Source organism: Triplophysa dalaica, chromosome 19 (genome assembly GCF_015846415.1).
Source record: "Triplophysa dalaica isolate WHDGS20190420 chromosome 19, ASM1584641v1, whole genome shotgun sequence".
NCBI classification, from domain to species: Eukaryota; Metazoa; Chordata; class Actinopteri; order Cypriniformes; family Nemacheilidae; genus Triplophysa; species Triplophysa dalaica.
The window spans coordinates 18,619,296-18,645,075 of NC_079560.1; the positions used below are offsets into that span (position 1 = coordinate 18,619,296).

The 25,780-nt window shown below is 37.4% G+C and overlaps 1 protein-coding gene across 3 annotated transcripts in view; it reads right to left on the reverse strand.

Annotated features, from left to right (window-relative positions):
• Positions 1 to 25,780, reverse strand: part of camk2a (calcium/calmodulin-dependent protein kinase II alpha) — a 257,071-nt gene that overhangs the window by 72,776 nt on the left and 158,515 nt on the right. For 2 of the 3 annotated variants that reach the window (XM_056730300.1, XM_056730299.1), the window contains exon 18: positions 16,894 to 23,848. The exons of the other annotated variant lie outside the window; for it this stretch is intronic. The gene's annotated coding sequence lies outside the window, so the exon portion shown is untranslated. Of the gene's footprint in view, positions 1 to 16,893; positions 23,849 to 25,780 lie in introns of those variants that run through there. 3 annotated transcript variants of the gene reach the window in all.

A 25,780-nucleotide genomic window follows, 5' to 3' on the forward strand; every position in this document is an offset into this window, starting at 1 on the left:
ACTCTCTCCAGCACTCAGAATGAGCATTTATGAAAAGTAACTCTGATCTGTTCCTAAACGCACTTTTTCATTATGCACACAGCCAGTTTTACACAAAATGAAGTTTTCAGTGCAAAGCCCATGTTTCTCACTCTCCCAGCACTCAGAATGGCCTTTAAGAAAAAGTCACTCTGATCCTTTGCTAAACGCACTTTTTCATTATGCTCCCAGCCAGTTTTACGCAAAATGCAGTTTTCAGTGCCAAAGCCTTGTTTCTCACTCTCCTAGCACTCAGAATGAGCATGTCAGAAAAGTAACTCTGATCTGTTCCTAAACGCACTTTTTCATTACGCACACAGCCAGTTTTACACAAAATGAAGTTTTCAGTGCAAAGCCCATGTTTCTCACTCTCCCAGCAATCAGAATGAGCATTTAAGAAAAAGTAACTCTGATCTGATCCTAAACGCATTTTTTCATTATGCACACAGCCAGTTTTACACAAAATGAAGTTTTCAGTGCAAAGCCCATGTTTCTCACTCTTCCTAGCACTCAGAATGAGCATTTCAGAAAAGTAACTCTGATCTGTTCCTAAACGCACTTTTTCATTATGCACACAGCCAGTTTTACACACAATGAAGTTTTCAGTGCAAAGCCCATGTTTCTCAACTCTCCCAGCACTCAGAATGAGCAGTTTAAGAAAAAGTAACTCTGATCTGATCCTAAACGCACTTTTTCATTATGCACACAGCCAGTTTTACACAAAATGAAGTTTTCAGTGCAAAGCCCATGTTTCTCACTCTCCCAGCACTCAGAATGGCCTTTAAAAAAATTCTATCTGATCCTTTGCTAAACGCACTTTTTCATTATGTCCCCAGCCAGTTTTACGCATAATGAAGTTTTCAGTGCCAAAGCCTTGTTTCTCACTCTCCCAGCACTCAGAATGAGCATTTAAGAAAAAGTAACTCTGATCTGTTCCTAAACGCACTTTTTCATTATGCACACAGCCAGTTTTACACAAAATGAAGTTTTCAGTGCAAAGCCCATGTTTCTCACTCTCCCAGCACTCAGAATGAGCATTTAAGAAAAGTAACTCTGATCTGTTCCTAAACGCACTTTTTCATTATGCACACAGCCAGTTTTACACAAAATGAAGTTTTCAGTGCAAAGCCCATGTTTCTCACTCTCCAGCACTCAGAATGAGCATTTCAGAAAAGTAACTCTGATCTGTTCCTAAACGCACTTTTTCATTATGCACACAGCCAGTTTTACACAAAATGAAGTTTTCAGTGCAAAGCCCATGTTTCTCACTCTCCCAGCACTCAGAATGAGCAGTTAAGAAAAAGTAACTCTGATCTGTTCCTAAACGCACTTTTTCATTATGCACACAGCCAGTTTTACACAAAATGAAGTTTTCAGTGCAAAGCCCATGTTTCTCACTCTCCAGCACTCAGAATGAGCATTTAAGAAAAAGTAACTCTGATCTGTTCCTAAACGCACTTTTTCATTATGCACACAGCCAGTTTTACACAAAATGAAGTTTTCAGTGCAAAGCCCATGTTTCTCACTCTCCCAGCACTCAGAATGAGCATTTAAGAAAAGTAACTCTGATCTGATCCTAAACGCACTTTTTCATTATGCACTCAGCCAGTTTTACACAAAATGAAGTTTTCAGTGCCAAGCCCATGTTTCTCACTCTTCTAGCACTCAGAATGAGCATGTCAGAAAAGTAACTCTGATCTGTTCCTAAACGCACTTTTTCATTATGCACACAGCCAGTTTTACACAAAATGAAGTTTTCAGTGCAAAGCCCATGTTTCTCACTCTCCCAGCACTCAGAATGAGCATTTAAGAAAAAGTAACTCTGATCTGATCCTAAACGCACTTTTTCATTATGCACACAGCCAGTTTTACACAAATGAAGTTTTCAGTGCAAAGCCCATGTTTCTCACTCTCCTAGCACTCAGAATGAGCATTTAAGAAAAGTAACTCTGATCTGTTCCTAAACGCACTTTTTCATTATGCACACAGCCAGTTTTACACAAAATGAAGTTTTCAGTGCAAAGCCCATGTTTCTCACTCTTCTAGCACTCAGAATGAGCATGTCAGAAAAGTAACTCTGATCTGTTCCTAAACGCACTTTTTCATTATGCACACAGCCAGTTTTACACAAAATGAAGTTTTCAGTGCAAAGCCCATGTTTCTCATCTCTCCCAGCACTCAGAATGAGCATTTAAGAAAAGTAACTCTGATCTGTTCCTAAACGCACTTTTTCATTATGCACACAGCCAGTTTTACACAAAATGAAGTTTTCAGTGCAAAGCCCATGTTTCTCACTCTCCCAGCACTCAGAATGGCCGTTTAAAAAAATTCAATCTGATCCTTTGCTAAACGCACTTTTTCATTATGCACACAGCCAGTTTTAGCACAAAATGAAGTTTTCAGTGCAAAGCCCATGTTTCTCACTCTCCCAGCACTCAGAATGAGCATTTAAGAAAAAGTAACTCTGATCTGATCCTAAACGCACTTTTTCATTATGCACACAGCCAGTTTTACACAAAATGAAGTTTTCAGTGCCAAATCCATGTTTCTCACTCTCCCAGCACTCAGAATGAGCATTTAAGAAAAAGTAACTCTGATCTGTTCCTAAACGCACTTTTTCATTATGCACACAGCCAGTTTTACACACAATGAAGTTTTCAGTGCAAAGCCCATGTTTCCAACTCTCCCAGCACTCAGAATGAGCATTTAAGAAAAAGTAACTCTGATCTGATCCTAAACGCACTTTTTCATTATGCACACAGCCAGTTTTACACAAAATGAAGTTTTCAGTGCAAAGCCCATGTTTCTCACTCTCCCAGCACTCAGAATGGCCGTTTAAAAAAATTCTATCTGATCCTTTGCTAAACGCACTTTTTCATTATGCACACAGCCAGTTTTACACATAATGAAGTTTTCAGTGCAAAGCCCTTGTTTCTCACTCTCCCAGCACTCAGAATGAGCATTTAAGAAAAAGTAACTCTGATCTGTTCCTAAACGCACTTTTTCATTATGCACACAGCCAGTTATACACAAAATGAAGTTTTCAGTGCAAAGCCCATGTTTCTCACTCTCCAGCAATCAGAATGAGCATTTAAGAAAAAGTAACTCTGATCTGATCCTAAACGCACTTTTTCATTATGCACTCAGCCAGTTTTACACAAAATGAAGTTTTCAGTGCAAAGCCCATGTTTCTCACTCTTCTAGCACTCAGAATGAGCATGTCAGAAAAGTAACTCTGATCTGTTCCTAAACGCACTTTTTCATTATGCACACAGCCAGTTTTACACAAAATGAAGTTTTCAGTGCAAAGCCCATGTTTCTCACTCTCCCAGCACTCAGAATGAGCATTTAAGAAAAAGTAACTCTGATCTGATCCTAAACGCACTTTTTCATTATGCACACAGCCAGTTTTACACAAAATGAAGTTTTCAGTGCAAAGCCATGTTTCTCACTCTCCCAGCACTCAGAATGAGCATTTAAGAAAAAGTAACTCTGATCTGTTCCTAAACGCACTTTTTCATTATGCACACAGCCAGTTTTACACAAAATGAAGTTTTCAGTGCAAAGCCCATGTTTCTCACTCTCCAGCACTCAGAATGAGCATTTAAGAAAAAGTAACTCTGATCTGTTCCTAAACGCACTTTTTCATTATGCACACAGCCAGTTTTACACAAAATGAAGTTTTCAGTGCAAAGCCCATGTTTCTCACTCTCCAGCACTCAGAATGAGCATTTAAGAAAAGTAACTCTGATCTGTTCCTAAACGCACTTTTTCATTATGCACACAGCCAGTTTTACACAAAATGAAGTTTTCAGTGCAAAGCCCATGTTTCTCACTCTCCCAGCACTCAGAATGAGCATTTAAGAAAAAGTAACTCTGATCTGATCCTAAACGCACTTTTTCATTATGCACACAGCCAGTTTTACACAAAATGAAGTTTTCAGTGCAAAGCCCATGTTTCTCACTCTTCCTAGCACTCAGAATGAGCATGTCAGAAAAGTAACTCTGATCTGTTCCTAAACGCACTTTTTCATTATGCACACAGCCAGTTTTACACAAAATGAAGTTTTCAGTGCAAAGCCCATGTTTCTCACTCTCCAGCACTCAGAATGAGCATTTAAGAAAAGTAACTCTGATCTGTTCCTAAACGCACTTTTTCATTATGCACACAGCCAGTTTTACACAAAATGAAGTTTTCAGTGCAAAGCCCATGTTTCTCACTCTCCCAGCACTCAGAATGAGCATTTAAGAAAAGTAACTCTGATCTGTTCCTAAACGCACTTTTTCATTATGCACACAGCCAGTTTTACACAAAATGAAGTTTTCAGTGCAAAGCCCATGTTTCTCACTCTCCCAGCACTCAGAATGGCCGTTTAAAAAAATTCAATCTGATCCTTTGCTAAACGCACTTTTTCATTATGCACACAGCCAGTTTTACACAAAATGAAGTTTTCAGTGCAAAGCCATGTTTCTCACTCTCCCAGCAATCAGAATGAGCATTTAAGAAAAAGTAACTCTGATCTGTTCCTAAACGCATTTTTTCATTATGCACACAGCCAGTTTTACACAAAATGAAGTTTTCAGTGCAAAGCCCATGTTTCTCACTCTCCTAGCACTCAGAATGAGCATTTCAGAAAAGTAACTCTGATCTGTTCCTAAACGCACTTTTTCATTATGCACACAGCCAGTTTTACACACAATGAAGTTTTCAGTGCAAAGCCCATGTTTCCAACTCTCCCAGCACTCAGAATGAGCATTTAAGAAAAAGTAACTCTGATCTGATCCTAAACGCACTTTTTCATTATGCACACAGCCAGTTTTACACAAAATGAAGTTTTCAGTGCAAAGCCCATGTTTCTCACTCTCCCAGCACTCAGAATGGCCGTTTAAAAAAATTCTATCTGATCCTTTGCTAAACGCACTTTTTCATTATGCACACAGCCAGTTTTACACAAAATGAAGTTTTCAGTGCAAAGCCTTGTTTCTCACTCTCCCAGCACTCAGAATGAGCATTTAAGAAAAAGTAACTCTGATCTGTTCCTAAACGCACTTTTTCATTATGCACACAGCCAGTTATACACAAAATGAAGTTTTCAGTGCAAAGCCCATGTTTCTCACTCTCCCAGCAATCAGAATGAGCATTTAAGAAAAAGTAACTCTGATCTGATCCTAAACGCACGTTTTCATTATGCATACAGCCAGTTTTACACAAAATGAAGTTTTCAGTGCAAGCCATGTTCCACTCTCCCAGCACTCAGAATGAGCATTTAAGAAAAAGAAACTCTGATCTGATCCTAAACGCACTTTTTCATTATGTCCCCAGCCAGTTTTACGCAAAATGAAGTTTTCAGTGCCAAATCCTTGTTTCTCACTCTCCAGCACTCAGAATGAGCATTTAAGAAAAAGTAACTCTGATCTGTTCCTAAACGCACTTTTTCATTATGCACACAGCCAGTTTTACACAAAATGAAGTTTTCAGTGCAAAGCCCATGTTTCTCACTCTCCCAGCACTCAGAATGAGCATTTAAGAAAAAGTAACTCTGATCTGATCCTAAACGCACTTTTTCATTATGCACACAGCCAGTTTTACACAAAATGAAGTTTTCAGTGCAAAGCCCATGTTTCTCACTCTCCCAGCACTCAGAATGGCCGTTTAAAAAAATTCTATCTGATCCTTTGCTAAACGCACTTTTTCATTATGTCCCCAGCCAGTTTTACGCATAATGAAGTTTTCAGTGCCAAATCCTTGTTTCTCACTCTCCCAGCACTCAGAATGAGCATTTAAGAAAAAGTAACTCTGATCTGTTCCTAAACGCACTTTTTCATTATGCACACAGCCAGTTATACACAAAATGAAGTTTTCAGTGCAAAGCCCATGTTTCTCACTCTCCCAGCAATCAGAATGAGCATTTAAGAAAAAGTAACTCTGATCTGATCCTAAACGCACGTTTTCATTATGCATTCAGCCAGTTTTACACAAAATAAAGTTTTCAGTGCCAAGCCCATGTTTCTCACTCTTCTAGCACTCAGAATGAGCATGTCAGAAAAGTAACTCTGATCTGTTCCTAAACCCACTTTTTCATTATGCACACAGCCAGTTTTACACAAAATGAAGTTTTCAGTGCAAAGCCCATGTTTCTCACTCTCCCAGCACTCAGAATGAGCATTTAAGAAAAAGTAACTCTGATCTGATCCTAAACGCACTTTTTCATTATGCACACAGCCAGTTTTACACAAAATGAAGTTTTCAGTGCAAAGCCCATGTTTCTCACTCTTCTAGCACTCAGAATGAGCATGTCAGAAAAGTAACTCTGATCTGTTCCTAAACGCACTTTTTCATTATGCACACAGCCAGTTTTACACAAAATGAAGTTTTCAGTGCAAAGCCCATGTTTCTCACTCTTCTAGCACTCAGAATGAGCATGTCAGAAAAGTAACTCTGATCTGTTCCTAAACCCACTTTTTCATTATGCACACAGCCAGTTTACACAAAATGAAGTTTTCAGTGCAAAGCCCATGTTTCTCATTCTCCCAGCACTCAGAATGAGCATTTAAGAAAAGTAACTCTGATCTGATCCTAAACGCACTTTTTCATTATGCACACAGCCAGTTTTACACAAAATGAAGTTTTCAGTGCCAAGCCCATGTTTCTCACTCTTCTAGCACTCAGAATGAGCATGTCAGAAAAGTAACTCTGATCTGTTCCTAAACCCACTTTTTCATTATGCACACAGCCAGTTTTACACAAAATGAAGTTTTCAGTGCAAAGCCCATGTTTCTCACTCTCCTAGCACTCAGAATGAGCATGTCAGAAAAGTAACTCTGATCTGTTCCTAAACGCACTTTTTCATTATGCACACAGCCAGTTTTACACAAAATGAAGTTTTCAGTGCAAAGCCCATGTTTCTCACTCTTCTAGCACTCAGAATGAGCATGTCAGAAAAGTAACTCTGATCTGTTCCTAAACGCACTTTTTCATTATGCACACAGCCAGTTTTACACAAAATGAAGTTTTCAGTGCAAAGCCCATGTTTCTCACTCTCCCAGCACTCAGAATGAGCATTTTAGAAAAAGTAACTCTGATCTGTTCCTAAACGCACTTTTTCATTATGCACACAGCCAGTTTTACGCATAATGCAGTTTTCAGTGCCAAATCCCTTGTTTCTCACTCTCCCAGCACTCAGAATGAGCATTTAAGAAAAAGTAACTCTGATCTGTTCCTAAACGCACTTTTTCATTACGCACACAGCCAGTTTTACACAAAATGAAGTTTTCAGTGCCAAATCCTTGTTTCTCACTCTCCCAGCACTCAGAATGAGCATTTAAGAAAAAGTAACTCTGATCTGTTCCTAAACGCACTTTTTCATTATGCACACAGCCAGTTTTACACACAATGAAGTTTTCAGTGCCAAAGCCCATGTTTCCAACTCTCCCAGCACTCAGAATGAGCATTTAAGAAAAAGTAACTCTGATCTGATCCTAAACGCACTTTTTCATTATGCACACAGCCAGTTTTACACACAATGAAGTTTTCAGTGCAAAGCCCATGTTTCTCACTCTCCCAGCACTCAGAATGGCCGTTTAAAAAAATTCTATCTGATCCTTTGCTAAACGCACTTTTTCATTATGTCCAGAGCCAGTTTTACGCATAATGAAGTTTTCAGTGCCAAATCCTTGTTTCTCACTCTCCCAGCAATCAGAATGAGCATTTATGAAAAAGTAACTCTGATCTGATCCTAAACGCACTTTTTCATTATGCATTCAGCCAGTTTTACACAAAATGAAGTTTTCAGTGCCAAGCCCATGTTTCTCACTCTTCTAGCACTCAGAATGAGCATGTCAGAAAAGTAACTCTGATCTGTTCCTAAACCCACTTTTTCATTATGCACACAGCCAGTTTTACACAAAATGAAGTTTTCAGTGCAAAGCCCATGTTTCTCACTCTCCCAGCACTCAGAATGAGCATTTAAGAAAAAGTAACTCTGATCTGATCCTAAACGCACTTTTTCATTATGCACACAGCCAGTTTTACACAAAATGAAGTTTTCAGTGCAAAGCCCATGTTTCTCACTCTTCTAGCACTCAGAATAAGCATGTCAGAAAAGTAACTCTGATCTGTTCCTAAACGCACTTTTTCATTACGCACACAGCCAGTTTTACACAAAATGAAGTTTTCAGTGCAAAGCCCATTTTTATCACTCTCCCAGCACTCAGAATGAGCATTTAAGAAAAAGAAACTCTGATCTGATCCTAAACGCACTTTTTCATTATGTCCCCAGCCAGTTTTACGCATAATGAAGTTTTCAGTGCCAAATCCTTGTTTCTCACTCTCCCAGCACTCAGAATGAGCATTTAAGAAAAAGTAACTCTGATCTGTTCCTAAACGCACTTTTTCATTATGCACACAGCCAGTTATACACAAAATGAAGTTTTCAGTGCCAAATCCTTGTTTCTCACTCTCCCAGCAATCAGAATGAGCATTTAAGAAAAAGTAACTCTGATCCTAAACGCACTTTTTCATTATGCATTCAGCCAGTTTTACACAAAATGAAGTTTTCAAGGCCAAGACCATGTTTCTCACTCTTCTAGCACTCAGAATGAGCATGTCAGAAAAGTAACTCTGATCTGTTCCTAAACCCACTTTTTCATTATGCACACAGCCAGTTTTACACAAAATGAAGTTTTCAGTGCAAAGCCCATGTTTCTCACTCTCCCAGCACTCAGAATGAGCATTTAAGAAAAAGTAACTCTGATCTGATCCTAAACGCATTTTTTCATTATGCAAACAGCCAGTTTTACACAAAATGAAGTTTTCAGTGCAAAGCCCATGTTTCTCACTCTCCCAGCACTCAGAATGGCCGTTTAAAAAAATTCAATCTGATCCTTTGCTAAACGCACTTTTTCATTATGTCCCCAGCCAGTTTTACGCATAATGCAGTTTTCAGTGCCAAATCCTTGTTTCTCACTCTCCCAGCACTCAGAATGAGCATTTAAGAAAAAGTAACTCTGATCTGTTCCTAAACGCACTTTTTCATTACGTACACAGCCAGTTTTACACAAAATGAAGTTTTCAGTGCCAAATCCTTGTTTCTCACTCTCCCAGCACTCAGAATGAGCATTTAAGAAAAAGTAACTCTGATCTGTTCCTAAACGCACTTTTACATTATGCACACAGCCAGTTTTACACACAATGAAGTTTTCAGTGCAAAGCCCATGTTTCCAACTCTCCCAGCACTCAGAATGAGCATTTAAGAAAAAGTAACTCTGATCTGATCCTAAACGCACTTTTTCATTATGCACACAGCCAGTTTTACACAAAATGAAGTTTTCAGTGCAAAGCCCATGTTTCTCACTCTCCCAGCACTCAGAATGGCCGTTTAAAAAAATTCTATCTGATCCTTTGCTAAACGCACTTTTTCATTATGTCCCCAGCCAGTTTTACGCATAATGAAGTTTTCAGTGCCAAATCCTTGTTTCTCACTCTCCCAGCAATAAGAATGAGCATTTAAGAAAAAGTAACTCTGATCTGATCCTAAACGCACTTTTTCATTATGCATTCAGCCAGTTTTACACAAAATGAAGTTTTCAGTGCCAAGCCCATGTTTCTCACTCTTCTAGCACTCAGAATGAGCATGTCAGAAAAGTAACTCTGATCTGTTCCTAAACCCACTTTTTCATTATGCACACAGCCAGTTTTACACAAAATGAAGTTTTCAGTGCAAAGCCCATGTTTCTCACTCTCCCAGCACTCAGAATGAGCATTTAAGAAAAAGTAACTCTGATCTGATCCTAAACGCACTTTTTCATTATACACACAGCCAGTTTTACACAAAATGAAGTTTTCAGTGCAAAGCCCATGTTTCTCACTCTTCTAGCACTCAGAATAAGCATGTCAGAAAAGTAACTCTGATCTGTTCCTAAACGCACTTTTTAATTATGCACACAGCCAGTTTTACACAAAATGAAGTTTTCAGTGCAAAGCCCATGTTTCTCACTCTCCCAGCACTCAGAATGAGCATTTTAGAAAAAGTAACTCTGATCTGTTCCTAAACGCACTTTTTCATTACGCACACAGCCAGTTTTACACAAAATGAAGTTTTCAGTGCAAAGCCCATTTTTCTCACTCTCCCAGCACTCAGAATGAGCATTTAAGAAAAAGAAACTCTGATCTGATCCTAAACGCACTTTTTCATTATGTCCCCAGCCAGTTTTACGCATAATGAAGTTTTCAGTGCCAAATCCTTGTTTCTCACTCTCCCAGCACTCAGAATGAGCATTTAAGAAAAAGTAACTCTGATCTGTTCCTAAACGCACTTTTTCATTATGCACACAGCCAGTTATACACAAAATGAAGTTTTCAGTGCAAAGCCCATGTTTCCAACTCTCCCAGCACTCAGAATGAGCATTTAAGAAAAAGTAACTCTGATCTGATCCTAAACGCACTTTTTCATTATGCACACAGCCAGTTTTACACAAAATGAAGTTTTCAGTGCAAAGCCCATGTTTCTCACTCTCCCAGCACTCAGAATGGCCGTTTAAAAAAATTCTATCTGATCCTTTGCTAAACGCACTTTTTCATTATGTCCCCAGCCAGTTTTACGCATAATGAAGTTTTCAGTGCCAAATCCTTGTTTCTCACTCTTCCAGCACTCAGAATGAGCGTTTAAGAAAAGTGACTCTGATCCTTTGCTGAGCAAATTTTTCTCATTATACACACATCCAGTTTTACACAAAATGCAGTTTACAGTGCAAAGCCCATGTTTCTCACTCTCCCAGCACTCAGAATGGCCGTTTAAAAAAATTCAATCTGATCCTTTGCTAAACGCACTTTTTCATTATGTCCCCAGCCAGTTTTACGCATAATGCAGTTTTCAGTGCCAAATCCTTGTTTCTCACTCTCCCAGCACTCAGAATGAGCATTTGAGAAAAAGTAACTCTGATCTGTTCCTAAACGCACTTTTTCATTATGCACACAGCCAGTTATACACAAAATGAAGTTTTCAGTGCAAAGCCCATGTTTCTCACTCTCCCAGCAATCAGAATGAGCATTTAAGAAAAAGTAACTCTGATCTGATCCTAAACGCACTTTTTCATTATGCATTCAGCCAGTTTTACACAAAATAAAGTTTTCAGTGCCAAGCCCATGTTTCTCACTCTTCTAGCACTCAGAATGAGCATGTCAGAAAAGTAACTCTGATCTGTTCCTAAACCCACTTTTTCATTATGCACACAGCCAGTTTTACACAAAATGAAGTTTTCAGTGCAAAGCCCATGTTTCTCACTCTCCCAGCACTCAGAATGAGCATTTAAGAAAAAGTAACTCTGATCTGATCCTAAACGCACTTTTTCATTATGCACACAGCCAGTTTTACACAAAATGAAGTTTTCAGTGCAAAGCCCATGTTTGTCACTCTTCTAGCACTCAGAATGAGCATGTCAGAAAAGTAACTCTGATCTGTTCCTAAACGCACTTTTTCATTATGCACACAGCCAGTTTTACACAAAATGAAGTTTTCAGTGCAAAGCCCATGTTTCTCACTCTTCTAGCACTCAGAATGAGCATGTCAGAAAAGTAACTCTGATCTGTTCCTAAACCCACTTTTTCATTATGCACACAGCCAGTTTACACAAAATGAAGTTTTCAGTGCAAAGCCCATGTTTCTCATTCTCCCAGCACTCAGAATGAGCATTTATGAAAAGTAACTCTGATCTGTTCCTAAACGCATTTTTTCATTATGCACACAGCCAGTTTTACACAAAATGAAGTTTTCAGTGCAAAGCCCATGTTTCTCACTCTCCCAGCACTCAGAATGAGCATTTAAGAAAAAGTAACTCTGATCTGATCCTAAACGCACTTTTTCATTATGCACACAGCCAGTTTTACACAACATGAAGTTTTCAGTGCAAAGCCCATGTTTCTCACTCTTCTAGCACTCAGAATGAGCATGTCAGAAAAGTAACTCTGATCTGTTCCTAAACGCACTTTTTCATTATGCACACAGCCAGTTTTACACAAAATGAAGTTTTCAGTGCAAAGCCCATGTTTCTCACTCTTCTAGCACTCAGAATGAACATGTCAGAAAAGTAACTCTGATCTGTTCCTAAACCCACTTTTTCATTATGCACACAGCCAGTTTACACAAAATGAAGTTTTCAGTGCAAAGCCCATGTTTCTCATTCTCCCAGCACTCAGAATGAGCATTAATGAAAAGTAACTCTGATCTGTTCCTAAACGCATTTTTTCATTATGCACACAGCCAGTTTTACACAAAATGAAGTTTTCAGTGCAAAGCCCATGTTTCTCACTCTCCCAGCACTCAGAATGGCCGTTTAAAAAAATTCAATCTGATCCTTTGCTAAACGCACTTTTTCATTATGTCCCCAGCCAGTTTTACGCATAATGCAGTTTTCAGTGCCAAATCCTTGTTTCTCCCTCTCCCAGCACTCAGAATGAGCATTTGAGAAAAAGTAACTCTGATCTGTTCCTAAACGCACTTTTACATTACGCACACAGCCAGTTTTACACAAAATGAAGTTTTCAGTGCCAAATCCTTGTTTCTCACTCTCCCAGCACTCAGAATGAGCATTTAAGAAAAAGTAACTCTGATCTGTTCCTAAACGCACTTTTTCATTATGCACACAGCCAGTTATACACAAAATGAAGTTTTCAGTGCAAAGCCCATGTTTCTCACTCTCCCAGCACTCAGAATGAGCATTTAAGAAAAAGTAACTCTGATCTGATCCTAAACGCACTTTTTCATTATGCACACAGCCAGTTTTACACAAAATGAAGTTTTCAGTGCAAAGCCCATGTTTCTCACTCTTCTAGCACTCAGAATGAGCATGTCAGAAAAGTAACTCTGATCTGTTCCTAAACGCACTTTTTCATTATGCACACAGCCAGTTTTACACAAAATGAAGTTTTCAGTGCAAAGCCCATGTTTCTCACTCTCCCAGCACTCAGAATGAGCATTTAAGAAAAAGTAACTCTGATCTGTTCCTAAACGCACTTTTTCATTACGCACACAGCCAGTTTTACACAAAATGAAGTTTTCAGTGCAAAGCCCATTTTTCTCACTCTCCCAGCACTCAGAATGAGCATTTAAGAAAAAGTAACTCTGATCTGATCCTAAACGCACTTTTTCATTATGCACACAGCCAGTTTTACACAAAATGAAGTTTTCAGTGCAAAGCCCATGTTTCTCACTCTCCCAGCACTCAGAATGGCCGTTTAAAAAAATTCAATCTGATCCTTTGCTAAACGCACTTTTTCATTATGTCCCCAGCCAGTTTTACGCATAATGCAGTTTTCAGTGCCAAATCCTTGTTTCTCACTCTACCAAAACTCAGAATGAGCGTTTAAGAAAACTGACTCTAATCCTTTCCTAATCGCACTTTTTCATTATGCACACAGCCAGTTTTACACAGAATGCAGTTTTCAGTGAAAAGCCCATATTTCTGACTCTCCCAGTCTCAGAATGAGCATTTAATAAGCTGAATCTGATTGTCTGCAAAACTTACTGTGTCATTATGTCCCCAGCCAGATTTACACAGAATGCAGTTTTCAGTGCTAAATCCTTGTTTCTCACTCTCCCAGCACTCAGAATGAGCGTTTAAGAAAACTTACTGTGATCCTTTATTTAACGCCCTTTTTCATTATGCAAAAAGCCAGTATTACACAAAATGCTGTTTTCAGTGCAAAGTCCTTGTTTCTCAGTCTCCCAGCACTCAGAATGAGCGTTTAAAAAAACTGATTCTGATCCTTTCCTTAACGAACTTTTTCATTATGCACAAAGCCAGTTTTACACAAAATATAGATTTCAGTGCCAAATCCTTGTTTCTCACTCTCCCATCACTCAGAATGAGCGTTTTAGAAAACTGACTGTGATCCTTTATTTAACGCCCTTTTTCATTATGCACAGAGCCAGTTTTACACAAAATGAAGTTTTTTATTATACACACAGCCAGTTTTAAACAAAATGCAGTTTTCAGTGCAAAGCCCATGATTCTCACTCTCCCAGCACTTAGAATGAGAGTTTAAGAAAACGGACTCTGATCCATTGCTAAACTCACTTTTTCATTATGCACACAGCCAGTTTTAAACAAAATGCAATTTTCAGTGCAAAGCCCATGTTTTTCACTCTCCCAGCACTCAAATTGAGCGTTTAAAAAAAGTGACTCTGATCGTTTATTTAATACCCTTTTTCATTATACACACATTGAGTTTTACCCAAAATGCAGTTTTCAGTGCAAAGCCCATATTTCTTATTCTCCCAGAACTCAGAATGAGCATTTAAGAAAACTGACTCTGATCCTTTGCTAAAAGCCCTTTTTCATTATGCACACAGCCAGTTTTACACAAAATGCAGTTTTCAGTACATTGCCCATGTTTCTGACTCTCCAAGCACACAGAATGAGCGTTTAAGAAAACCGACTCTGATCCATTGCTAAACGCACTTTTTCATTATGCACACAGCTATTTTAACACAAAATGCAGTTTTCAGAGCAGAGCCCATGTTTCTCACTCTTCCAGCACTCAGAATGAGCGTTTAAGAAAAGTGACTCTGATCCTTTGCTGAGCAAATTTTTCTCATTATACACACATCCAGTTTTACACAAAATGCAGTTTACAGTGCAAAGCCCATGTTTCTCACTCTCCTAGCACTCAGAATGAGCGTTTTTGAAAACTGACTCTGATCCTTTGCAAAACGCACTTTTTCCGTATGTCCCCAGCCAGTTTTACACAGAATGCTGTTTTCAGTGCAAAGCCCATAATTCTGACTCTCCCAGAACTTTGAATGAGCATTCATGAAAACTGACTCTGATCCTTTTGCTAAACGCACTTTTTGATTATATCCTCAGCCAGTTTAAACAGAATGACAAATATCATGTTTCTGACTCACCCAGCACTCAGAATGAGCGTTTATGAAAACTGACTCTGATTCTTTGCTAAACTTAATTTTTCATTTTGTCCCCGCCAGTTTTAAACAGAATGCTTACGGGTGGTGGTGGCACAGGATATCCGTGCCACTTGTGCGAGGGCCCGCACATCGCTGCTTGTAGCTTTAATTAGGGCCCGAGCAGTGCAGAGCCCTCTTGTTTCTGTGTTGATTATTAGGGCCCGAGCACGAAAGAGCAAGCCACCAGTTCCCCTCTGGCAAAAGCTGGTGCCTCTGCACAAGCTCAACAGTGCTTACAAAACAAGGCTAAATAAAAAATAAATAAACTTACTAATAAGGTAAATTATAGATTTAAGATTGTCATTAACAATCTAATAGCATTTGAAGTGTTGTAGAAAAATCGCGTCAAGTTGCCGCGTCCTTTATCCAGCTCTATCATCTCAGCTCTTGTCAGGTCACCGCTTCCCATTCTCAGCTCTGCCATCAGGTCTGGCAATGAACTGCATCCTGCAGTAACCTTCGAACAAAAAGACAAGACTGGCCGAGGGTAGAGTACTGTTCGGCAAACTTTGATGCAACAAGTACATCATTTGTTGTTGGATGTGTTCCTGGTTCCGGTTGATTTAAACAATGCAGCCTAAATCCTCTGAGGATTAATATTATGGAAGTGTAGTGTATGTACGATTGAAAAAAATGCTTCTTTAGTCTAGATTTAAACTGACAGAGTGTGTCTGCCTCCCGGACAGTGCAGAGAATGGTGGAGTGCACCACCTGCACTTGATTTTTAAATTCTAGGTATTACCAACTGAAAGGACGCCTGAGGGCGTAATGCACGTGGAGGATTGTTATACAATAGAAGTTTATTCAAATACTGCGGCGCTAGACCATGTAGGGCTTTATAGGTAATAAGCAAGATCTTAAAGTTAATGCGATGCTTTATAGGTAACCAGTGCAAGGTTGACAGAGCCGGGGTTATATGCTCATACTTTTTTGTACGTGTAAGAACTCAAGCTGCCACGTTTTGAACAAGTTGCAGTTTTTGTAGGGCAACCACCTAAAAGTGCATTACAGTAATCTAGTCTTGATGTCATGAATGCATGAATTCATTTCTCTGCATCTGACAGTGACAGCATATGACATAGTTTAGATATAGCAGAGCAGAGGTTTTGTTTATTCCTGGTGCAATACGAGAACTTTGTTCCTGTTGTACACACTTTAACCACACATTTCACGTTATTTACATAAACCAGGGGACCTAAGCTCATTGTGGTGCCTGAATGGGTTGGAGAGTGCTCCAGCTTTAGTGTTTGCCGTTAATTTTATTTTTATTGTGAATTTTGGTTTCTTATATTATCTTATCTGCTAGATCTTATCCACTACATAAGCGAAACTGCAACAGTGTGTGAAGTGTCCAGCATTTCACACTTCATCATCTGGGTACTTAAAGTGCCTATTTTAGCAAATGTTCCATGTGAATGCTCCTCAAACGATTTAAACTACAAAACAGCATTGAATAGTTCCTACGCTTTGGAGTGATGCCAGATGGGGATCGATAAAATACATTTTTGCATTGCGCTGGCAAAAAAAAGTTAAAAATTTACATTAAGCAGACATTTCATCCAAAGCAACTTACATTGCATGATTCTAAACATTTGTATCTGAGTATGTGCAATCCCTGTCATCGGACCCATGACTTTGCCGTTGCTAGCGCCACGAACTAGCCACCGAGCTAATAAAAAAAAAATAGTGATTCCTTTCTTTTGTTACAGATAAGGTAAAAATAACAAAAAATGGTTGTGGGAGCAATGCATTTGGCAAAAAGACATAGCACAAGGTTGTGAAAACAACGGAACAATGAATGCATGCTGTAGTGGTGCAGTGCATTTGAGTTAAAACTGATTAGATAATGAAATTACAATCAAAGGAGTCATGGCATTTAGCCATTAGTTTTGCTCATGATAACTAGCAATAAAAATTCAAGTTTCAATTCAAGTTTATTTATATAGCGCTTTTCACAATGTGTATTGTTTCAAAGCAGCTTTACAGGGGCAAACGGGAAAAACAGATACGTTAGAACACAGCACAGTGCATGGTGTTTATACAACGAGTAAGATCATTCTAAGAAATAATGAATGCAGTCTCATTCATTTTAATGAAAAATCAAGTCTACAACAGCAGAATCCTATGAGCGCAAAATTTGACAACTACAAGACTTTGTAAAACAATTTTATTTACAGGACAAGACAATTTGAATTACATCCAAACTTGAAGAAATACAGTTTACACAGAAAACATAGCATACCCACCCGATTTGTGAAAATAAAAATGCATGCCTCAACAAAACACTTTGTGTAATTAAAAAATATCAAAACATACCATAAACATTAAGATTGCCACAAAAGCAGCTTTCAGTAGTCATTTGCACTGATACACATAAAAAACTGAGTTTTCATGCACTTTATTTCTTGCACTTCTTAATAATAGTAAAAAAAACATTATGTTCTGAAAATGTATTAATTGTCGTTATTAAGTATAAAAAATTTGGAGGCAAATATGCCTTTATTTTATGGGATGTCTATGTTTAATATGGCTCCTCCAGTCTGTCATCTGGGGCATTTAATAGCCATGACTGAAATTGTGCATACACAATAATAGACAACTCCATCTGTATAATCTGCAATTGTTTCTTAAATGAGTTAAGAAAAAAAACTACTTTTTTACAATGACTGCACAAATAAAAAAAAATCTGGTACATTGAAATGTGCATACAAAATGTGAAAGCTATAATGTTTGAAAGTTTTATGCATTTAATATTCTTTGTAAACATGTAGGTAAGACAATTAGGCTGTGCTTGAATAGCACTTATTACGCTTGCAAAAGCAAAAGTCTGATTTGAACAGCTAGAAACATCAATAGCATGAATACACGTCTACCAAACTAGTAAAAATGTAGATCATTCTGTTCTGTACCTGGCAATATTGTCAAATTCATATTTATCTTTAGACTTTATAAAGATTATATGACCAAGTTGTTCTTAATGATGTTGTTTGTAATCATTGGCTATAGTCTGATCAACTAATAAACTTAAAAATGTACAGTGTGTACAATTTATGTAATGTTATGTCACAAATTTTTCAAAATAGTAAATACATTTAGAGTAAAACTCTTACTACACCACAACAATGCATCTGAATTATTCAACCAAGACATCAAAAATATTAATAAGACCTATGATCTAAAGGTTTTTATAGGATAAAATGCTAGATTCAAATTAATTTAATAATAAAATATTTATTTGACAACACATATATTCCAAAGCATCCCAATCCCCATTCTCATCACCACGTTTATAATACAGGTAAATGGCAGTATAGCAATTTATATATGGACAGTATATAAATATGTTTATGCATTTAGGTTACACTGACGTATGCCTGACAGCATACAAATGGTTTCAATCAACAATATTTTGCTTTTCGGAGAGACAGGATTACTGTCCACCTTACTGCTGAAGGCTGAATCCTATATACAAAAGGAAGAGCAAAATACTTTTTTTTATACTGGAAGAACTTAACAATACTATACCATGCTATAGTGTAGAAAAAATATAGTACAGAAGCAACCTGGATTAAATGTCATCTTTAACTGAGGAGGGTTAGATTCAAACTTCCCCTGCCTCTGTTCTTTTAGTGTGGACCATGTGGTTAATTGGTTGTTTTTTGCTATTGATGCAGCTATGGTTGCAAGGGCTAGGGAAAATGCTGTGCTTTACTCAACATCTGTTAATGCATACTACAAAATGTGCAGAGATGAACCTCTGCAAATTCAGTAGTTCAGAAAACCAGGAAAAACAACCTTTAGTTACATATCCGTGTTATTTTGCAAAATCACAAAGAATGGATTAGATATTGTAGATGTATTGCAAAACTAACCAAAACTGTTAAACAGTAAACAAACTATAAATTTGAATTTTAAATGTAGCTCTTCAGTTCCAATAAATTAGCATGGATTTAAAGAGTACACTGTCTACAGATAGATGTAGGCCTATGGCTTAATAGATCAACACTGGCATTGACTTTATAAATGTGAAATAAAAAACAATGTAACTGTGATGATTTTTATAAAATGTTTAAAACTACTTTAACTCGGAGGTCACCATTTTGCATTGAAATACAGTGAGGTCAATAAGTATTTAATCCCCTGCTGATTTTGTAAGTGTGCCTGCTTTAAAGGGTCTATATTTTTTATGGTAGGTTTCTTTAACTGATAGAGACAGGATATAAAAAAATCAGGCAGAAAAACGTTATATAAATGTTATAAATTGATTTGCATTTCAGTCAGTGAAATGAAAATTTGATCCCCTACCAACTAGCAAGAATTCTGGCTCCACAGATTGGTTTTGTGCCTTATATGGACCACAGATTAGTCCTGTCACTTTAAGAAAGTACTCTTAAATCAACTTATTATGTATACTAAAAAAATTATGAAATACAAAATAACTATAAAATGCCCTTGTTCTGGCACTCCTTGCAAGATTTCCCCAATGGAGTAAAGATGATCATAAGAAAGGTTAAAGATCAGTCCAGAACTACACGGAAGAAGCCTGTTAATGATTTCAAGACAGTTGGGACCACAGTTAGCGAGCAAACCATTGGTAACACGCTAGGCCACAATAGATTGAAATCCTGAAGCACCTGCAAGGTCCTCCTACCCAAGAAGGCTCGCCTGCCTCATCTGAAGTGAGAAAAAATAATCTGAAGTGAAAAGGCTTTGGCGAAAGTGCTGGCACTTCTGTGAGACCAACATTGACTCCTGTTATTGGAGGGAACAAAATGTTGACTATGACCCCAAGAACACCAGATAAGCACAGTGTTGGAAATATTATGGTATAGGGCTTTTTATCGCTGCTACGGGCACAGGATGACTTCAACAACTATCAGAAATGTTTTACCTCTGTGCTTGCCAACAAGAGTTTCTCCACAAAGTGCAAAGTTATGTTTTGCTCGGGGATCAAATACTTATTTTACTGACTGAAATGCAAATCAATTTATAACCTTTATTTAATATTTTTCCCCTGATTTTTTTTAAAAATCTTTCAGTTAAAATAAACCTACCATAAAAACTATAGACCCTTTATTTCTTTGCAAGCAGGCAAACTTAAAAATTAGCAGGGATCAAATACGTATTTCCCTCACTGTACCTGACGTCAAAAGATTGCAACCCAAACCCATTCTCTTAACTCTTTCACCGCCATTGACGAGTTGTCACGTCATTTAAAAAAAACGGTTCCCCGCCAAAGACGAGTTTTTACGGCAATCAGTATTAGTACTTTACAGCAGGTGGCGCTATAACACTCCTTTGGGAAAAATTACAGAATCCCAGAACCTAGAACGTATATGTTTTAGCGTTTTTTCATGATTGTCCTGAGTGGAACCTGGTCGAAATCTTTGACAAAAAACGTTAATTATCTCAGCTGTTTTATCAAAAAGATGCATTTTGGAAGTAACCTACCAAGATCTACAGAGTGATAAAAAACGAACAATTGAAGATAGAAGAATACGGTTTCTTTTGTTTGAAAGCTGAGACTCTCTTCTTTTATTTGACAAATTGTTTGTCCATATATTCTTTATAAAAAATGTACTGTGAGCAATTAAATTTGAAATTGTTAAAGGTGAAAAAGGTGAAAATGTAAAAAAACGCTGGCGTAGGCTGGTAACTTTTTTTTAAAGAGGCTTGCGGCGAATAAGTTAATGGTACAAGCGAGGTAAACAAGTTTTCTGTCAGAAGGTGTAAACATGTTCGTAAAATGAATATACAGAAGATGAGCTACATTTAAGTACATAAAGACAGTAGGTGTCATCAACACCAGAGCCTGCATTCACAAAACATTTTATCTTACCACTAAGAGCTAAACCGCATTAAAAGTTTCCTCTTAAAATGTATTCACAACACTGCTTAGAACTACTTTTACTAAGGAACAGAAAGAAATGTTAAGCTAAGAGAAAGGGTGGGGTTGACCAACCACTGAATACTGACAACGACCACAGTGATTCTTTTTTTGAGGATTTTTAGAGGCATTTAATCATAGAAATATTTAAGAATTATTTAAATTGTTGCCATATTAAAATAAATATAATTAATATAAAATATACACCAGGTTAAGCTTCTAATTAAACAAGTGAACAGTTAATTTACAAAAACAGTTACCTCTAAAAAAGGATTTTTATTTATTTTCAAAATTCATGTTTTTTTATTGGACATTCCAATTCATATCAATCATATAGTTTTATTGGTTGTTCTTTGTTAATTACCAATAACACATGATAACACTATAAACAACCTGATTTTTTAAATATTAAAAAAAAGTTGTCTGTTTTTGCAAATAAACTTTATGTTTATATAAAATATAATATATAAAGTATATGTTCAGCTAATTGCCTATTTCATGAACAGTCAGCAGATATTAGTAGTCTTTATGTTAAGCTCATAGTCATGAAATATTTCTAAAATGTTTATTATGTCAAGGTAAACAGCCGGTGTTACATCCATTTATGGATTGTTGTGAGTTGGTCTTAGTGATAAATGAGTCCTTTTCCCTACTCCTAATATCTCACTGATTTTGGAGCTAGTTTTAGCGCTTAAATGCCTTGTGAAATATTCTTTGCACAAAAATGTAGGAGTCCTAAAATTTGTATTAATATTTTAAGAGTTTCTCCTGAATCGGCAAGTTAGGAGCTACTTCTTGCCATAAAATGTTTTTTGAATACAGTCCCTGCGTGTTTGCCATAAATGAAGAGTGCCTAATCTGTTCAAGGTAAACATGCATTAAACTTACATATTATGATAACACTTAGTTGACAGTATCAATAATTTAAGACATTATTATCCATTTCTGTTGTAAATTTTATACATTGTGAATACTGAGAAACACATTGACATGATGCTTGAAGTTAGGCTATTTTTACAGATATCCACTGTATTTGAGCACATGCGAACTGTCAGGTAGTCTATAAGCAGCAAACCCACTGAAGGCTAAGCTGGCAACAACAGCAGTTTAAAAGCAAGGAGAACAGAGGCCACTTCTTTATGGAAGTCAATGGAGAAGAGGCTTCACTATACTGAATAAACTGCTTTCATGAAGGAAAAGTTTAAGAAGCATACAATGAATTGATAGTCTGTTTACTTATATTCTAACTAGCATGTTTCATATTATGCAAAGCTTTGTTTTGATATGATTAAAACAGTTTTATAAGAGAAATCAAAATGTATAAAACAGAAAACATGTCTGCTGATATTCTTCAAATAATTATTCGAATCCTTTCAGAAAGCTCTAAATTTAGCTTAAATACTTCTACGAAGAAGTCTTTACTTAAGAGCGATTCAGGACCAATCTGATAGCAACTTTGGGCAAATAAAATACAAACGTTGATCTTACTGAGGAGGCGGTGCTGACACCATTGCTATGTTTGACACAGTCTTATGAAGATCGTGATTGGTTGGTTGCCCAAGAAGGAAAAAAACTGTTTTAAGTCGTCAGTTTGAATTTAGATGTGTGATTTTTTTCTGTTTTACCATACACACACATATATATATTTATATATGTGTGTATGTGTATTCTTTGTTTTTATTTACTATGCTGTTAATGTCATACTTAACATATTTGATAGAAAATGAATAACAAGACAAGAATGTTCTGAAAGTGCTGTAATTCTTTGTTTGATCACTTTACTTGAACCAAATCATCTCTGTTGTGTAGTTGCATTTTGTTCAGTTGCCGAATATATTAATGTAGTTATTGTAGTGATTACATCTATTTCTGGTGCTATGACATTTCTAATGTGTTGTGTCTTATTAACTTATATCTTTAATGTATTTTGTGCAACGCATTTATTCTCCCTCTTAGCGTTTTGTCCATTTTATCTGCTGCTAAAGAAACTCTTTAAAAGTCATCCTCGCTACTCCTAACAATTTTGGAACTTAAGAGCTCTTTTAAGGGTTAAGATGCGTTATGAATTACATTTTATTTACTAGAATAATTTCTGTAATTTTAAAGGGAATGCCCACATTTCTAAGAATTTTGTCACTAGGAGCAACCAAGATTTTTCATGAATACTGGCCCTTCTTTGTAAAAAAACAAGAGATAAACACCTTGGAAAATATGTTAAAAACACATTCTAAGTCATGAACATCTTACAGACATCTTCTAGATGCCTATATGACATCTGACAGGAGACATTTAATTGATGTATTGCAAATGAGCAAAACAAACATCTTGAAGATGTAAATGCAAACATCAAATAGACGTCCCCCAGATGTATGTGTGCTATAAGGGCATTTTCTTGATTACTTCTGTATTATTTCTCTTAAGTTTTTAGATTTCTAACAGCACCCTATATCTACAGTAGAACTAGATTGTGTTTCTATTTCAAAATAATTTTTCGTTTGGTGGGGATCACTTTTTACGTCTTCAAAAAGAAAATAGCGGCCTCCTTAGATTAAAATCAGCAGTATATACAACAATCTGTTTCAATTACAAAAAACAGTAAGTCACTTCTAATTAAAAATGGTCCAGGCTTGTCTCAAATATCTAATTTGTGGTCAAATATCTTTATCAAATTTTGTAAAAATGGCGAACATCATATCCAAGATACTACAAGACATTTTCTATTTTGCTTTCCTTTACAACAGGCAATAAACTGTCCTTTATCATTATGATTCCTCAGTGCTTATCTCTTAAAAAGAACCATTAATGCCGCACAGAACAAAAACATAGTTGATCATAAAAAAAATATTCTGTGTGGCAAAACAGAATAAATCCTAATGTGAACGTGACGATATTGTACAGCAGAAGGCCAAATAAGTTCAAGTAAAACATGAGAAGCAGGGGCTTTGTGTCTTCAAGCAAGTGGTGCTGCGACTTTGTAGCTCAACTAGGAGAAAAAAGGAGAAAAACAGTATTAGGTAAATACTAGTGTATTTATCACGGAGTCAGGAGGAAGATTGGGTATGATGCCCCGTTAAGAACAATGTCCATTAACTGGCAAATTATTAAATGAGTTTATATTGTAGAGATCCCTTTGAGATCATCCAAGACATTATTATAGGAATCAAATGGAGACAATAACGCCACCCCATCATTGTGGTATGATGATCCCTACCCGGGGAAAGAAGCTGGGGACACATTGCCCTAGCTGTCCCCTGCCCTTATTATCTTCAACCCAAATTAACTGCTATAATTTTAGATAAAAAAATCAATGAAAAAGTATAGGCATGCATTTACAGAGAGGGAAATAAGCAATTAACAGATCCATAAATACACAAATGTACAAATATCAATGCGTTCAGAACTAAATTCTTGGAAGGCCAAAGTTTAGCTCCAACCCTAATTAAACACCTGATCCAGCTAATCTAGTTAACCAGTTATCTCCCAGAAATATCCCAATTCGCATGCTATTCTTCTTAAAAGTATGTAAAACTAGAATTAGTATGCTAAAATAAGTATTCTTAAAGTAGCCGGATGGTGTAGGCTACTGTCTCCGGTAAAACATTGAAGTATGAATTCATAGACACTTAACAGCTGATATTACCCACAACAAACCGCGAGAGTGCAGAGTTTAGTGACGTTCCACTTGATTGATACAATTAAATAAGTGATGCTTCGCTGAGTTAATAAATGTAAGTATACAGTTAACGTGATGAAATAATGAATGAATAAATATGTAAAGGTCGTATGACACGGCTAAAATAATTGTTAACGCTTCTTTTATATGTAATGCAATTTGTGCACACGTATTAAGGTTCAAAATCACTGTACATTCAAAATAACGTAAATCTTTGTATCTCCTCTTCACACAGTTCATCGCTCTGAAAAGCGAGAGGTGCTATGATTGGCCAATTAACTGGTGCGAAGTGATTGGTCGATTACCGCAAGCGTGTGACGGAAATGCAACGCCTCTTATCATATTTGGAACATCAGGTTCGAAACAAATTTTAATGACAGGTACGCCTTATTTGCGTATACATCTGGGCGGTCTTAGTCAACTCATACCATAATTTGCAATTTTACATATCTAATACATGCATGGGCAATTTATAACACACCAAAGACACAGAAAAACACGTGTTCGCCTCTGGGTTTTCAACTGGCTCCTCCTGCTCCGGGCTTCTTTGGACTTCTTTCCGTCACCTGCCACTTGCCTGCTCAAAGCCAACCTCCTGAACCTCCCTCCTCAGTTAGACTTTTACGGCACGTGGACATGCCTTTTCAGGAGGGGACGTCATGTCACAGTTAACTCACACCCTTTGCTCCACACTAACCTCCTCCATCTTATGCCCTCTTAGATCTAGGCCATCTTGTGGATATCCTTCTGCCCCCTGGTTATCTGATGTTCTCCGTGAACATCGCGCCTCTCTCTGGTCTGCTGAGAGAAAGTGGCGCAAATCAAAAAAACCTAAAGACCTCTCTCTCAGTCTATCAGTTTATTCTCTCTTCCTTCTCTGCGGATGTCTCCTCTGCGAAAATCCAGTACTACCACGCTAAAATAAATAACTCTCCGGACCCTCGTACTCTCTTTAAAACCTTTTCTGCTCTTCTTTGCCCGCCTACCCCCTCACCTCCATCGCACTTAACAGCTGACGATTTTGCGTCGTTCCTTGTAAAGAAAACGACCACCATCAGCAATCAATACTCTGCGCCACTGCATCTTGACCACGCCCAATCCCCAGACACAAGCTTGCGCCCCTCGTTCTCTCTCGTATCTGAAGAGGACGTTTCCAAGGTCATTTCTTCTAACCACCCGACTACCTGCCCCCTAGATCCCATCCCCACTCATCTCCTACAGGCCATTTCCCCATCGGTTGTT